A 17,333-nucleotide genomic window follows, 5' to 3' on the forward strand; every position below is an offset into this window, starting at 1 on the left:
TAACCAGGGCACCAATGGAACGCAGAATAGGGGCGTGGCCTTAATGCTCCAAGCCCATTGGTCAGTGAGAAAGATGAAAGGGAAAGGAGGCGTGGCCAGGCAGCAGCACGTCCAGAGGGACCTGTGGCATCATAAGGAAAGCTGCCCATGCAACTGCTGTCCCCGCCCACTAAGAGAGAGGGGAGGGGCCGCCCACTCTGTGAGAGGGGAGGGGCTGGCTTTTGCTCTAAAAGCTTTAAAACTGTAAAAAAATAAACTTTAAAAAATATATGTGTGTATACTTTATATATGTGTGTCTGTGTGTATCTATGTGTTCCTCCAGAGCTGTCTTCATTATCCAGCTTCTATGCAAAGTCTATGATTTTGGCCTATATTTTTCATCTTCAAGTGGAGCACGAGATTTACCAGTATTACCTTAACTGAGATATAGATCCTATAAAAATGGAAAATCCATAGCATGCTTGATGATTAATGAAGCCGACTATAGTATCCGACTTTCCAATAACAGAAAATAATCACAATGATTTCTCTTTTTTGGAAAAATGTTGTCTACATTATTGTTAAGATTTCTTTTAAAAACAAGAAACATGTCTAATACCTTTAAAAACACAAAGCTTTTGGGCCGGGTGCAGTGGCTCACCCCTGTAATGCCATCACTTTGGGAGGCCAAGGTGGGCGGATCGCCTGAGGTCAGGAGTTCGAGACCAGCCTGGCCAACATGAAGAAACCCTGTCTCTACTAAAAATACAAAAACTAGCCAGGTGTGGTGGTGGGTGCCTGTAATTCCAGCTATTTGGGAGGCTGAGGCAGGAGAATCACTTGAACCCAGGAGATGGAAGTTGCAGTGAGCCAAGCTCATGCCACTGCACTCCAGCCTGGGTGACACAGCAAGACTCCATCTCAAAATAAATAAAATAAAATAAAATAAGATACAAAATAAGTAGGAACACAAAACTTCCAATTTAATAAGCACTTAAAGCTCTTTACTGGTTTAAAACAAATACAAGGCCCATTTTTCTAGAATCACCAGGCCTCTCTAAGCCTTGCAAATGAAACTGAATTTCTCACTTGATACCTGGCTGTGACTTGCAATCATGAAAACCAAGAATTGTGTTATGTCACTGTGTACTGCTTGTTACCTGAAATCCACACTAGGCTGGGATCAAGGGTTGAATCTTTCATGATTTTCTCCATAACCTGTGTGCTTCTTATCTCAGACCGAACTAAGCTTTTTTCTAGAGTTCTACAATTTACACTTAATAGACAAGAGTGGTTCTCAAAATGTAGTCTATGGACTAGCAGCACCAGCAGCACCTGAGACCTTTTTATAAGTGCAAATTCTCAGGCCCCACCCTGGACCTGGTGAATCAGAAACTCTGGAGTAGGGCTCAGCAATCTGTGCTGCAGTCATCCCTCCAAGTGTTCAAGAACCTCTGGCATACAGCAGGTAGTAAAATGTGTTTCCTTCTGTAGGTCCAAAGCCAGGGTTACCATATGTTCTGCCTTGTTATGAAACAATGACATGCAATTAAAAGACAAGAATCTCCTTCCTACTCGCACCCTCCATCCAATGTGTTTTATTTGTATGAGTTCCATAAGAAAAACAAGCGGCAATCAGAGATTTAGTCTAAAAAGTATGTTTACAAGTGTCCGTTCTCATCCAGCCTGATCTCCTACAAAACCATTTACATCCTCTTACATCTCAAGTTTTAAAAAAGTATCTTCACAATGTAAGACTCAAGCACACTAGCAGTTCTATAATAAAACACCAAGTAGATCAGAATGTCCAACCTTACTAGAGAAGAAAAGTGGAATCATTGGCCATATTTTCAAATTGCATTCAACAGGAAATTTAAGTTTTGAATTTTTTTCACCTTCATACTTCCAAAGTAATAGAATTAAACCAGAATACGCCATTCTTTCAAAGCCTCTAGCCAGGCAAAGTTTTACTGTATTATTTCTTGCTTTCAATGGATATAAAGCAGATTCCTGGTAGGCACATTCTGTATACCTGCAAAGATGCAGAACTAAACAGTTCCATCTGTTCAATATTAAACCAAAAGTCCTGTAGACCTCGGATGGTGAGTGTAATACTTCAGCACTAGCCCAAAACCTCAAATATGAAAAGATGCCAAGAACACCACTAGCAAACAAAACTAAACTCTCGGTCAGGAGCAGTAGCTGACACCTGTAATCCCAGCACTTTGGCAAGCCGAGGTGGGAGGATTACTTGAAGTCAGGAGTTCAAGACTAGCCTGGGCAGCATAGAGAATTCACATCTCCACAAAAATTTTTGAACATTAGCTGGGTGTGGTGGCACACAGCTGTAGTCCTAGCTACTTGGCAGGCTGAGGTGGGAAAATTGCTTGAGGCCAGGAGTTCAAGACTGCAGTAGCTATGATTATGGCACTGCACTCCAGTCTGGGTGACAGAGCGAGACTTAGATAATTACATTTTCTGCTGCTCCTGTTTACACTAAAATCACGAAGTTAAAAGGCTTTCAAATTTGGCAGGATAAAAATTAAGTGAAATGTGACTTTGGAGCTTGGCTAGTGAAAGAAAGAAAGAAAAAAAAGGGAAGAAGGAGGGAGGGAGGGAACAAAGAGAAAGAAAGGAAAGGAAGAAAGAGAGAGGGAAAGAAGAAAGAAAAAGAGAAAAAAAAAGAGGAAAGAAAGAGAGGGAGGGAGGGAAAAGAAAAGAAAGTAAGAACGGAAAGCAAGAAAGAAAAGGAAAGCAAGGAAGGAAGAAGAAGAAGAAAGAAAACAAGGAAAAGAAAAAAAGAGAAAGAAAGAAAGGGAAAGGAAAGGAAAAAGAAAAGATGAAAAAATGAAATGACAAATTACTTACTGGGAGAAAGTTTTTGTAACCTCAATGACAGATAAAAGGCTTGCATCCTTAGTCTATAAAGAAATCTTTAAAATTACTGAGAAAAAAACAAATGATTTTCAACCGAAAATGGGCAATGGAGAAACTGGCATTTCTCACAAGAATAAAAATGGCCAATGGCATATACAAAGATTCAAAAGCACAAGAAATCAGAGAAATGTCATGAAAACAATCAGATTTTCTGTATAAAGGCAGGAAAGATGACAAATGGAAAGGAGAACCTGGAGCTCTGTCCTTGTTGGTGGGAGCATAACCGGAGTCACTTTTCCTGGAGAATGATTTGAAAATTTCTATTAAAAACTCTAAAAATTATTTTCCTCCAGAAATTCTACTTCTATGAATTCAGTCCAAAAATGTTTGCTCGAGCCCATTAAAATGTATGTATAAGAAAATTCACCTCTGGGGTGGCAGTGATTAACTTAATATACATCCAGCTATTAAAAATGATGATGCCAGGATATATTTACTGCCACAGAAATATGCCCAAAATATAGTAAGGGACAAAAGACTACATATTACGATTCTACTTTTTAAAAGGTTTATGTGCATAAAAACGTATAAAAAGCAACAAACCACAATGTTTTGAGTGGCAAATTAAAGATTTTTCTTAATATTTGTCATCCAAATTATTACAAAAAGAATGATTTCCTTTATAATGAGGGAGAATTGTTATTTTCATTTATTTATATTTAAATCTCTTTTCTTTTTCTGATTTTTTTTTCTCCTGTATGTATCCCATGTAGGCTAGAATCCCTGCCTCTTGAGGTAAATCAGCCCATTTTTGGGAAGTGCGCTACAGAAAGCTGCCCCAGCTTCCTTTTAAGAGATCTGGAGACATTTTTTATTTCAAATTGTTTTATCGTTCTCACATTATTTTGTTTAATATATGAAATTGAGGAAAAGACAAAGGAAAGGCTGACTCCCTACCCTCCTGGGGCTACTCTTCCAATTTTTGCTGCTATTGTTATATATTAATATTCGCTGGGTACTAAAAAGATGGGCAGCCCCTTAGATCCTTTGTTCTTATCTCTTTCTCATAATCCTACTTCATTCCTTCATTCACTTATTTTTAAAAGGGTCATGTGTACAAACACATGGTTCAGAAAATTTTTAAATATAACTGCCTATAAAAGTATGTGGCCAAATCCCATTCACAGTCTTATTCTCTTTCTACAGCCAAACACTTTTAATTGGTTTCTTATATATCATTTCAGAATTTATCTTTGCAAATACACACGTATATTCTTATTCTACTCTTCTCTCTCAACACAAAAAGTAGCATACCATACATACTATACCATTCCTTGTTCCTCTTAAAACACACACAATATATGTGAGTTCTTCTACATGAGTACAGAGGTCTTTGTCATTCTTCTTTACAACCGCACAGTATTCATCGTTTGGATGTACCACAGTTTACTTAACCAGTTCCCTGTTGGTGGACACTGAAGTCATCCCTATCATACTATTACAAACAATAATGCCAAGCATAACTACCCACACACCAAGTTCATTTCTGAATCTGCCTTTGATGAAGCCTCTATTTGAATCACCACAAGGTCACAAGGCTGAAAAGTTAGCCAGTTTTTTAGTTTTCATTATGTACAGCAGTATGTAGCAAAAGACTCCCTTGGGCAAAGCAAATGTGCTCTTTGGGGATTTACTGCATAACAATAAATGGATTAACACCAAGGAGAAATATTTCTATTTAACCATGCACATGTATGTATATAATACATGCATATGCATAGATAGTATACAATAAATCCATCAAAGCATTAAGCATTGTCTCAGTATGGTGGATCTATGGAGTGCTTTGTAGACAGCCCTCCTTGCCTATCAATTCTTTCTAGTTTCAAAACAGTGAATATGTACTATTTTTGCAATATAAAATTTCAATAAATGTTAACTCAAGCCAGATACATTCCTTCAGTCTGTCCTATATTTGTATGGTGCTCCAGAGTGCTCAAATATCATTTCATTTAAAAAATTTATTTTTTTTTTTTCAAATATAGAAACAGGCAGGGCTTTGCTCTGTTGACCAGGCTGGTCTTGAACTCCTAGATCCTCTGGATCCTCCCACTTCCACCTCCCAAAGTGCCGGTATTACAAGTGGGAGCCATCCGGCCCGGCCGGCTTCATTTGAGAAATATTTCCCCAGAACTCCATATATTATGAATAATTCCTTTCTTCTTGTTTAGATACCATCTTAGTCATATCTCTATTACCTCACTTGTCACATGATAATCAGTTGCTCACCCATCCATCTCCCTTGATTGCTCGAGAAGAGTCTGATTTTCAGCACCTTGAACAGTGTGCAATACATACATGCTTCATACGCAGAGAAGGAAATGATATCACTACAGTGTAATTATTCCCAGAATTCAATGCCCGTATTTGTAAATTGTTCCAGATACTCTGCCAACAACCTGAGAATGTTATGTGTTTTCCCTAAAACTTCCATCCATTACTGAGTGTCTACGGTCATAGTTAACTCAGTTGCGACGTGACCTCTGGCCAAGCCCATTCATAGTTTGTATTTTAGGTGATTTTTAATTTTAATTTTTGATTTTGATAGTTTCCTTTTTGTTTTTTTAATCTAGCAGTGTTTGGTAAACTTCAACATCTCTATATCCCTGTGTCTTTGCACCTACTGGTCTCTGCTTGGAATAATAGCTCAAGGTTTTATTCACTTGGAAAAAATTTCTACTTACCCGTAAAGAATCAGCTTAAATAAGCCGGGCATGGTGGCTCATGCCTGTAATCCCAGCACTTTGGGAGGCCAAGGTGGGCGGATCACCTCAGATCAGTAGTTTGAGACTAGCCTGGCCAACATGGTGAAACCTCATCTTTATTAAAAATACAAAAAATAGCTGGGTGTGGTGGTGGATGCCTGTAATCCCAGCTGCTTGGGAGACTGAGGCAGAAGAATCACTTGAACCTGGCAAGCAGAGGTTGCAGTGAGCTGAGATCACGCCATTGCACTCCATCTTGGGTGACAGAGCGAGACTTCATCTCAAAAACAAAAACAAAATCAGCTTAAATAATACCGTCTCTGAGAAGCTTTTATATCTTCCTATTCTTTCAGTAAGAGTTGAAAATTCCTCAACTCTTAAAACATTTGTGCCTCTATTATTATGTATCAGGCACTGAACTGAGTGCCTAGTATAGAAAGATGAAACTGTAGACCCTGCCCTCATGGAGTTCATGGTCTAGTATGGAAAACAGCCATATGAACAAATAACCACACTGTAGGTCTTCAGAGCTCAAACCCTATCCTAAATACTGCTAAATTAATATTCTGTGAGGTTTTGAAATTACTAGGGCCAGAGACAATATCGCTGTTTGGATGGCTTTCCATCCAAGTTAACATTCGGCCCTCATAATCAAAGGTGATATGTGTGTACCTCTTCCTTGCAACGCACCAGGGCCTAACACATCATATACCCACTTTTGAAATTAGGAAACAGCCTCAGAAGTCCAAGAGCTTGACCAAAGTAACTCAGCTGTTAGGTAGCAGAACCAGGTCAGTATGATTCTTCTTCAATATCCTCCAAGTTATATGGGCAAGTGGCCTAAAATCAACAAAAGACAAGTAGAGGTTGACATGCATCAATGGAGAGAGGCTCAAAAGGAAGAGTTTATACACAAGAATAGAACAGAAATGTTCTAGAAGTATGTCTGGGGATGTGAAGTAGGAGGGGGCACACCAGGTTTCACCTTGGTCAAGTGAATCTATAATTCCAACCTGGGCCTCACCCCTGAGCTCCAGACTTAGCTATCTGTTTTTCTCACTCTAATATAAAATCCATAGGGCAGGACTTAATCTCTAGGTTGTTCATCACAAATTAAAGCAGAGTCTGGTTTATAGTAAGTACTTAATAAATAAGTAAACAAACTATCAAAGAAGCTAAAGAAACATTCTACACTCTTGGGGGAAGGGATTACCATGAAATGCCATCTGTCTTTTTCCTACTTTTCAGTATTTGGGGTGTTCTTCATTGAAAAAGATTAGCTTCTTGAATGTTCCAGATAGGAAGAGAGAGGGAGAGGGAGAGAGAGAGGAATAGAGAGAAGTTTCATATTTTAATTATGGTTCAATTCTAAGCATTCTAAAATTGTATTGAGTTTTTTAAACCATGAATTACAAGGGTGTTTAATTTCCAAATTCATGTAGCTTTTTGTTAATCTCTTCATTATTGCCTTCTAACCTTAATTGCTTCATATTTAAATTATAAATTATATGGTGTGGATGGTACCAATTGTTTTTAAATCTTCTGACTTGCTTTATGAATTAATATATAATTAATGTTTCTCCCACAGTCCACATATGCTTGAGAAGAATATAGAATATCTAATTATTGGGTACAAAGGTCTATATTTGTCCATTACACCATGTCCATTCACTGGTTATTCAAATCTACATATGGGCATTCCGTGTAACTTACTTATGGTAAGCAGGGTATGGTGAAATCTCCACATATGCTGGCAGACTTGTCAATTTCTCCCTGTGGTTTTATCAGTTTTTCTCCTGCATTTTGAGGCTATTTTGACAGGTACATAAAATATGAAAATTGCTACATCCTCCTAATTAACAGTCAGCATCAAGTTTCTTACTAATGCTTTCTGTTCCAAAATCCTTTTTTGATACTGAAGCTCCATCACTTGTTTTTGGTTAATGTATACTGCCATATCTTTATTACTCTCTCTCCTTTATAAAAACTTTCAATCTTCTCATATCCTTAAATTTTAAATATGATGGATTAAAACAGCTGGATATTCTTTTATTAGTTCCACCTAACTGGTAACTTTAGTCCATTTACATTTGTTGTGACTGATTTATGTGGACTTCCTTCTATCACCTTTAGAACTTCTATTTCTCTCACTTTCTAATATAATTTTAATATCTCCTCCTGGGATTCCACTAAGACATATTTTAGACCTCATTCTGATCTCCCTCCCCCTACAACCCCACCGACTTCTGCCCTATCATCTATCCTCATGTTTCTCTGTGTAACATACTGACTCACTTTTGGGAGATAATTGTCTAACCAATTAATTCTTTCTTCTGATGTCTAATCCATCCACTGAGTTTTTTATTTCAACAATTACATTTTTTATTTCTTTATTTCATTTTATTCTGAGACGGAGTCTCACTCTGTCACCCAGGCTGGACTGCAGTGGCATGCACGTGCAGCCCTTGCCTCCTGAGCTCAAGTGATCCTCCCTCCTCAGCCTCCTGACTAGCTAGGACTATAGACACGTGCCCCATACCCAGCTACTTTTTTTTTTTTTTTTTTTTTTTTTTTGGTGGTGTTGGGGTATTTTTTACAGAAATGAGTTCTCACCATGTTGCCCAGGCTTGTCTCCCCAACTCCTGGGCTCATACCATCCTCCCACCTCGGCCTCCCAAACAGTGCTGGGATTACAGGTGTGAGCCACCAGACCCAGCTGTATATTTTATTTCTGTAAGTTCTAGTTCATCCATTTTCTTTTCAGGTCCTCATCATTCCTGGTGGCCTTTCTGTTGCTCAATTTAATGAGTCCATCTTTCTTTTATATTAGGTTTGACATGTAACTATTTTCTCACAATTCTAATATTTGAAGTCTGTGTTCTGTATCTGATAATTCCAAAACCTAGTCTTTGGGAAACATATTCATTGTTTCTAACAATTCTCAAATATGTTGGGTTGAGACTACTTGAATGCTATGATTTGACTGAATTCATATTTGCCTGCTTTTAATCTTTGGGAATCCTACAGGCTTAAGTTAGAGATGTTTTCCTACAAAAAGTATCTGTGTCTGCTTCTGATGAGAGCTGTGGGTACAACTAACATGAGACCACTTTACCTCCATGCATAATCCTGACATCCTCTTGGATTCTCTTGGAGCATCTCAGCATTACACAAGGTTCTCCAATCTGGCTCCCCACCCTTGCTCATTTATACACAGAAGACTAGACTGCTTAGTATAGGTGGTGACTCACTTCCTGCTACCCTGGAAAAAACAAAACAGATCTCTCATCTGAATGTGATCACAGACTAGGAAATTCTGAAGGTGAATAACTAGAGGCTGTGGGCAGCAGGCAAAGATAGGTGTCTTTCCTGACCATAGAAATAGGTCAGAAGCTGCCCTAAAGGCTGTGTGCTACAGCATTTCACTATTTAGCTCAACTACCATTCCCTCCATAAGTGTGAGTGGAAGTTTCTTAGAGCACCATATTGCCTTTAAACAAAACCAAATTTTTGCTCAAAAGTCATGGTCATGGAAAACAAAACAAAACAAACAAAAAAAAACCCTCTGGCTTTGGAAGGCTTTCTCAGTAATGTCCTGGAATTAAGGTTACAGCCTGCATTTCATGTTAACTGAACAGAAAACCAGCCTCCAACATCCTTCTGCCCCGTGGCTTGCTCTCAGCTCCTCTTGGTTGGGCCTAGGGCAGTCAGACTGTCTGGTTCCAATCCTTGCTCTGCCACCTGTGACTTTGGACGAGTTACCTACCTTCAGTTGCCTCATCCATAAAATGCAGATAGTTATTAAGAGGATTGAAAGAGCTAATAAAAAGTAAAAAATAAAAAGACTTGGTAAGCATAGGCACAGAGGGAAACAAAAAAAGTAAAAATAAGTAAATAAAAAGACTAGTGCCTAGCACATAAAAGTTCATCAGGAATTAATTTTATAACATGAACTCAATTTTGCAATACTTCAAAGTACATATAACTTTTACTATGGTATACATAACATTAATAAATTTACAACTGTAGACATGTTTCTCTACAGTAAATATAACAAAGACTAAATAATCAGATACTAAATCATTAAGTGATTATCAGTTAGTAACTTTAATTTTCTTATACTTCTGTATGTTCTATAGATCATCTTTGTAACAAAAAGAAAACAAACCAAATGAAAATGAAATGAATTCTCTCAAAAAGAATTAACATAGGAAGAAGGCTCACAAAGTAGCATAAAATATATCTTATGGTTTATGTACAATTCTTAATAAAAGTACCTTCTTTGCTCCAAGCTGCACTCTGGCTTTGCCTTTGACTCAGGTGGCTTTTATTTGCATGATGACTGATTCTATCGAGTAGGCACTGCTTCAGCCCTACAGGAAGAACAAAACATCTCTAGAACACAGCAGCGTTCCTGGTTCCCACTTGAGAAGGCCTAACCAAATGGCATATAACTTAACAGTAGCAGACCAGTGTTAAAAAGTCTGGAGTCAAGGGGAAAAGGTAAAATTGGAACGTTTCCAGAATCTCACAAAAAAACAACAAACCAATGTTCTAAGTGCCCAACATGAACAAATTAGAACCTTAAATAAAGGTCACTGTTAACGCCTATCCTAGCATAAATTCAGCACTAAGTACAATGTTATTTTACTGGTTTGCCTTTTTCATTCTGTTTTTTTTTTTTTTTGAGATGGAGTCTCGCTCTGTCACCCAGGCTGGAGTGCGGTGGCACCATCTCAGCTCACTGCAAGCTCTGCCTCCCGGGTTCACACCATTCTCCTGCCTCAGCCTCCCGGGTAGCTGGGACTACAGTCGCCCGCCATCACGCCCGGCTATTTTTTTTGTATTTTTTAGTAGAGACGGGGTTTCACCGTGTTAGCCAGGATGGTCTCGATCTCCTGACCTCGTGATCCGCCTGCCTCAGCCTCCCAAACTGCTGGGATACCTTTTTCATTCTTGAAAGTAGGAGCTACGAAAAAAAAAAAAAACACTAAAATGTCTTTAAGAGAACCGTCTACTTACGATCTAACTTACATAATCAAAACACTCTATTGAGGGTGAAAATTGAGTATAATAATAAAATAATCACCTGTTTTGTGAGAGGTTCCATACATAATGCTCCTCCACCCAATACATACCTTAAAAAGAAAAAAGGAAACATACAAAATTACCTTGAGAAGTATTCCTGCTGAAACAATTTCCATGTGGCATTATTAAGAAAGTACGCACACAGTAAAGACAAGAAGAGAACACGTAAGCATGAACATACTTGTTAGGCATATAGGACTATAGGTAATTTAAAAATTCTAATGGTATTACTCTTATGTAATTGCTCTGAAATTCCAGTCAATTGTTTGAAATGGCAATCAGAACAGAATACTTTGAAATTTTTATGATGTCAAAAACTAAAAACGTGGCTCTAAATATTCCAAAGAATCGGGGCAGAAGAACCCATTTCCTTAAATGGCATTTGAGTGTTCTTTACAATGGAAACTTTCTCTCCCAACCTGTGATGGCCAGGAGTTTTTCCTCTGACAATGGCACTGATCTTACCCTATTCAAAATATGAACATCTGCACGGTTTCATGGTTGAAATTGTTCTTATCCATTCTGTTGTGAGAATCGAATGGTTCACACTATGCGGCTCCTCTCTGGGACTCCTCAAGTCCTTTCTAGGTCTGAAGACTGTTCTCTGAACCAAAGACAACTTCTGGGGATGTACCAAATCTCCCATTAGAAAATTATTTAGATCAAGATGTTTTAACCTTTTAATTCTTTCTCAAACAAAATAATTTCATTTCTCCTTTAATGTTATTTTAAATTTCAAAATACACAGATAGCATGCCTAAAGTAAAATCAAGGGAATGATAGTTTTAGAACAAAAACTGTGGTAATTTTGAAAACACAAAAGCTAAGACCACTGATTAGATCTATGTGGACACCAAGTCCACCACAAACGGTTCTGTCCTCCGGGGCTCTGCCCACACCTTTCCCTTGCTTGAGATTCCTTCTGCTTCCTACCCTTCCAAATGCTGTATTTCCCCCCAGAAGACTTGCCAAGACCACTCTAGCCTGCGCATCTTCTATTCCAGCTAACCAAAGGCATCCTTGCATTGACTAAACCAAATTATTTTGCAGAGAAAGCATCTAAAAACTTCTACTGTAGACCATTCACCTTAATAATTGTTTTCATGACATTATTCAATAATAAAATGAGGGAAAGAAGTCTTCTTTAACTCCCTTGCCCTGGAGAATCCAAGCAAGTGTCTTTCCCACTTGCTTTGCCCAAACCCTGGGAACTTTCAAAGTGAAAGTTTAATGGAAGGAAAAGAAAATCTAAAAGAAAAACTCTCCGAAAAATTACACTCAGGTAAACAATCATGGGATTACAAATTTTTATTCTTTGTGTATTTGATTTCTGAAACATTTGAAATCTCTCTCTCACTCCTTAAATCTGCCACTGGGCTAACAGAGTATTGTATATAATGTGCACTCACTGATTTAACAGAATTAGAACATCCAGGCACTCACTCAGATTTTGGTTCCACAACTGCTCGAAGTCTAGTCATTTAGTTAATGAGTTGACACCACACTTGATCTTCAAATTTTGGAGATGCTGATGGTAGACAGGAACTTGTTTTGGGAAAAGGAAGTATATTGTAGACATTGTTACCCATTATCCAACCATCACCACCTTTCCTTTAAAGTACACCACTCTTCCTTTAAGGTTGCAGAGTCTCAGAAAGTGGGAAGAAAGGAAGTTTTTGCATTTTCAGGTCAAAAGACAGTACATTTGTACAACCGCGTAATACCTATGCAAATGTTTGTTGAAATCTAAACAGAAGACAGAAGTAGTTCTAGTACCTTCACTAGATAAGTAAGATAAGTAAACTTTTCCTTAATATACACTTCCAGCAGCACTGACACCTAAAAGTGGTAGACTCTACTACTGTATTAAATGACATTCATTTCGTCAATATGTGTTCCAAATTCTTACTGCTCTTTGTCTCCAAAGGGTTCCTACTGAATATTGAGACAGTTCAAGAATACTAGGGAAAAAAATTCTAATAACTGAAGTAACGGTCATCTAAGGATAATATGCCACATATACAGACACAGTAATATTTTCAACTGAAAAAAATTCAGTTGTCAAAGCTGTACAGCAAACACTATCCTAAGCTTGGCCTCTTCAGACATTTGCTTTATAATCACTTCAAAGAAAAGTCAATCACAAAATGCCACATTTTGTATGATTCTATTTATATGAAATGTCCAGGATAGGCAAATCTACAGAGACAGAAATTAGATCAGAGGTCGCCAGGATCAACGGTGGGGGAGACGAGTATACAGAGTGACTGCTAATGGGCATGGGGTTTCTTTTTGGGGAGAAGAAAAGGTTCTGAAATTAGGTAGTGGTAATGGCTGCATAACTCTGAATATACTAAAAACCACCAAACTGTACACTTCAAAGAGTGAGGCTTATCATATAAAAGCTGTATCACAATAGTTTAAAAAATGTTTGGGTATGTCAAGAAATAAAGAATAGGATCATAGCTCAAAGATATGGGATATAAAATAAATGGAACAAAACTCCTCAGTAATCTATCTAGAATCACACAATGCTTAAGCTTTACCCTGACTAAAATTGCAAGCCTGGTGTTTTATTGGTATTTCACATTTTTCACTTCTTCCTAAGTCAGCCAATAATTCCTCCTTACTTAATAGTTGACTATTAAGACCAAGCCATTTTGATTCTGCCTCCAATGGGCTTTCACATTTCATTCCTCCTTCCACTCCCATGACTACCACACCAATGTAGGTTCTCCTCACTTCACTCTAAGACAGCAGCGGTGCCCTCAACTACTGTCACACTCTTCTAGGCTCTGTGAGCACAATGTGTCTCATATTCTCTTCTGCTGTCACCAGATTTATTCTAAAACAGTTTCTTTACTGTTACTCCCCTGTTTCTCAACCAGCTACATAGAAAGATGAATATCCAGGGGTAATAGTTTACTTACCTGAAAAAACAAATCTGTCACCAATCCACAGAACTGTTTGAGTACAAAATATTACATCAGCAATATTTCCTACAACTCTTCTACATGAATCCTACCCTCCTTGTGTTATAGCTCAAATTGGTTTCGTATACTCTGAACCCCTCATTCTCTTTCCTAGATACCTGATTGCGCTTACTCTTCACCTCTGTAAATAATTTTCCTGCAACCTCCACCAGCTGACCAAACCCCACTCACATTTCACTGCCCAGATGAGATCCCATCTACTTCATGAAGAGCAACTCTTTGCAGCTTTAAATCTCAGAGAAATTAAGTCCATGCTTAGCTTTTCTTTTTCTTTTTTGTTCAGATGGAGTTTATCTTTGTCACCCAGGCTGGAGCGCAGTGGCACGATCTCAGCTCACTGCAACCTCTGCCTCCCGAGTTCAAGCGATTCTCCTGACTCAGCCTCCTGAGTAGCTGGGATTACCAGTATGCACCACCACATCTGGCAAATTTTTTGTATTTGTGGTAGAGATGGGGGTTTCACCATCTTGGCCAGGATGGTCTTGAACTCCTGACCTCAAGTGATCCACCCGCCTCAGCCTCCCAAAGTGCTGGGATTATAGGTGTGTGCCACCGTGCCTGGCCCATGGTTAGCATATGATAATCAATGCAGTACTTACAGTTCTTAGTACTTTTAATCTCCTCTTACATAGCTGGCATTTCATATAATGAAAAACACTTTACTAGGAATCAGAAGATTTATTTGGCTAAGTCACAAGCTGACTTATCATTCAAATTATTCATCCAAATAATGAGGACCATAACACACTGTGGCAAAAAAGAATCAATGAAGAAACTATGTAACAGATTTTAAAACTGAAAATGGCATGATTCATAACTTCATGTATTTGTCTCGATTCTAGGTGGTATACTAACATCATAAACTTACATTCTTGGGATTCTTACAACAAAATGTTGAAAAGCTATACTGGTCTATTTCATAATCACATTTTAAAATGTTTTCATACATTTATCCTGAATTTGCAGATTTTTATCCAAATCTTTTCTTTGATCATTTTTTTTCTCAAATAAGATTCTGAACAAAAAATGACCCGTTTTCCTTTCCCTATGCTTATGGGGATATTGAGTCAACATACACAATTTTATAAACCAGCACATAACACTAAAGCACAATACTTATGTCCTTTCTCCCCAATCAGTAAGGGCCTCATTAAAAAGACATTTTAACATTCAACTATGAAAAACAAAAGAACTATGGCTTGGTGGCTAGTAAAAAGCCTGCTGTAGTGAGCAAGAGACACAAAGGTTAAACACTTACTATTTTTCAGTCTTGTGTTTATTTTGTATACGTAAGTATTTGGCTGGGTTACCTAACACTGAACTTCCAAAACTGACCATGAGGTTTTATGCCAAGAGAAGTACTTTTTATAGCAATTTTACTGCCAAAACCAAAACAGCCTAGAGAAGCTTTAAAGGTAACAAAATAGTACACAATTCTAAACAACTCTGCTTCACACCCAACCTGGGACTTCCACTCACCATAATAGTATATTCGTGATCAACTTTGTAACAAGCTGTCAGAGGGAGACCTCTGACATCTGCTCACGAAGGAATCACTTCAGCATGTCCTGCTCTGCAGCAGAAAACACATGGGGATCACTCAGAACTCCGGATTTCCAACAGAGCAGCATTTCCCAGAGAGTAAGCCAGAGGACACCATCCTCTGAGATGCTGTCAGGAACACTAATAAACAAATTTGGGAAAAATAGAAAATGGCATTAAGGCTCCAAGAAGCCCTTTGGTAAAAGACATTTTGAACCTGGTTCCCCCAAAACCTTGCAATCCCCACAAAACAAATATCTATTACCATACCACTATATTAGCACTCACAGAACATTTGGGGAGATATGGCAAAGATTAGGCTGCAGGCGTCGGGTAAGTAGACTCGTAAAACACAATAATGAAAAAACAGAAATTTAAAAATTAAAACAGAAAAGCAAAAGATAAGTAAATAAATAAAATATTTTAACAAACAACATTGGGCTGGGCAAAGTGGCTCAGACCCATAATCCTAATACTTTGTCAGTCTCAGTGGGGTGGATCGCTTTAGCCTGGGAGTTCGAGACCAACATGAGCAACATGGTGAAACCCTGTCTCTATCAAAAATACAAAAATTAGCTTGGTGTGCTGGCATACGCCTGCAGTCCCAGCTTCTCAGGAGGCTGAGGTGGCAGGATGGCTTGAGCCCGGGAGGCAGAGGTTGCAGTGAGCTGTGATTGCACCACTCACTCCAGCCTGGGGCAACAGACAAAGACCCTGTCTCAATAAAATTAAGTAATTAAATAATAAAACCAATATTCCTTTACTGTGTGGGGAAACTCAAAATGAGCTCAGCACATCCACATGTAATACTAAGGTTTTTTTTTTAACCCACACTTCTTGTTTCTCTGAACTTTTACACATGGATATCATGTCCAGACAACTATTCCGTAGTATCAGCACCACAGTTAATATGTATTCTGATTATGCAGAATGATTCTTAACAGGATCTTATTCCCCAAAACACATACATAAGTATGTAAAGCAAATACAACTAAAAATAACTGTAGCAACAAAGCTCTTCTGGAGAAAAGTTCTGAAGTCTGAAGTAGTCACTCATATTTTTACCCTAAATGCAACTATTACTGTCTCAACCATAGAAATGATCAAAGTAAGGGCTGGAGATGTTTAGATTTTAATCACCATAATGTGGATTATGTCACATAATGGAATTAGTCAGCTGAGTGTTTGAAAATCCTCAAGTTACTTTAAATTGCTCATACTTTGAGGGTCTACAGAACATTTCATAACTAACCTAGCAAACTGTGATCTTTTCCCCACTTCTGTAAGACTTCCAATCACAAAAAAGAAGCAATACAAATTTCAGTAAAACTGCATGACAATTACCATTTGATTCTACTACACTGCAACTATCACCTCTAGAAGTAATTAGCCAGCTCCATAGGTCCATGAGATTTCCCATGATTATTCCTAGAAGTACTAATTAGGATTACAGATATGTGGGGGACCACTCTGTAATCATAACATTCTCTAAACCTTCAATCACAATTTATATTTGAAAAACCTTTGGTTTTTATGATAAAAATGTATGAATATATATATATATGTGTGTGTGTGTATGTGTAAATATGTGTGTGTGTATATATATGTGTATATATGCATATATATAACACTAAAATCTCTACCTATCAACAACATCATGCTTTATAACCAGTGGTTCCAGATGTAGGCCCCAGAACAACAGTATCAGTTTCACCTGGGAACTTCTTAAAAACGTAAATGCTCAGACAACACCACAGACCTACTGAATCAGAAACCCTGGGACTAGCTCTCCAAATGATTCTGGTGCACGCTATATTAAAAAAAAAAATGTAGCCCAGGCACAGCAGCTCATGCCTGTCATCCCAGCACCTTGGGAGGGCAAGGTGGGAGGATCACTTGAGCCCAGGAGTTCAAGAACAGCCAGAGCAACATAGTGAGACCTCATCTCTACAAAAAATTTTTTTAAACTAAAAAAAAAAACAAAAAACAAACAAACAAAAAAAACATTTAAAGTAATCACTTAAACTTATGCTCCTGAGAGAACAGGTAATACCACTCAAACAAATGGAGGATCAAATGGAAAGTTATC

The 17,333-nt window shown here is 38.0% G+C and overlaps 1 pseudogene across 1 annotated transcript in view; it reads right to left on the minus strand.

Annotated features, from left to right (window-relative positions):
• Positions 1-6,337: 6,337 nt before the first annotated feature.
• Positions 6,338-17,333, minus strand: part of UBE2Q2P16 (Putative ubiquitin-conjugating enzyme E2Q2-like protein) — a 54,575-nt pseudogene continuing 43,579 nt past the window's right edge. The window contains exons 6-13 of the transcript XR_010131065.1: positions 15,182-15,385; positions 11,175-14,449; positions 10,711-10,759; positions 10,493-10,590; positions 9,899-9,994; positions 9,388-9,440; positions 8,737-8,883; positions 6,338-6,461 (exon numbers count right to left, since the gene is read on the minus strand). The product of XR_010131065.1 is annotated as a Putative ubiquitin-conjugating enzyme E2Q2-like protein (transcript). The remainder of the gene's footprint in view (positions 6,462-8,736; positions 8,884-9,387; positions 9,441-9,898; positions 9,995-10,492; positions 10,591-10,710; positions 10,760-11,174; positions 14,450-15,181; positions 15,386-17,333) is intronic.

The sequence above is a fragment of the Gorilla gorilla genome, chromosome 16 (genome assembly GCF_029281585.2).
Source record: "Gorilla gorilla gorilla isolate KB3781 chromosome 16, NHGRI_mGorGor1-v2.1_pri, whole genome shotgun sequence".
Lineage (NCBI taxonomy): Eukaryota > Metazoa > Chordata > Mammalia > Primates > Hominidae > Gorilla > Gorilla gorilla.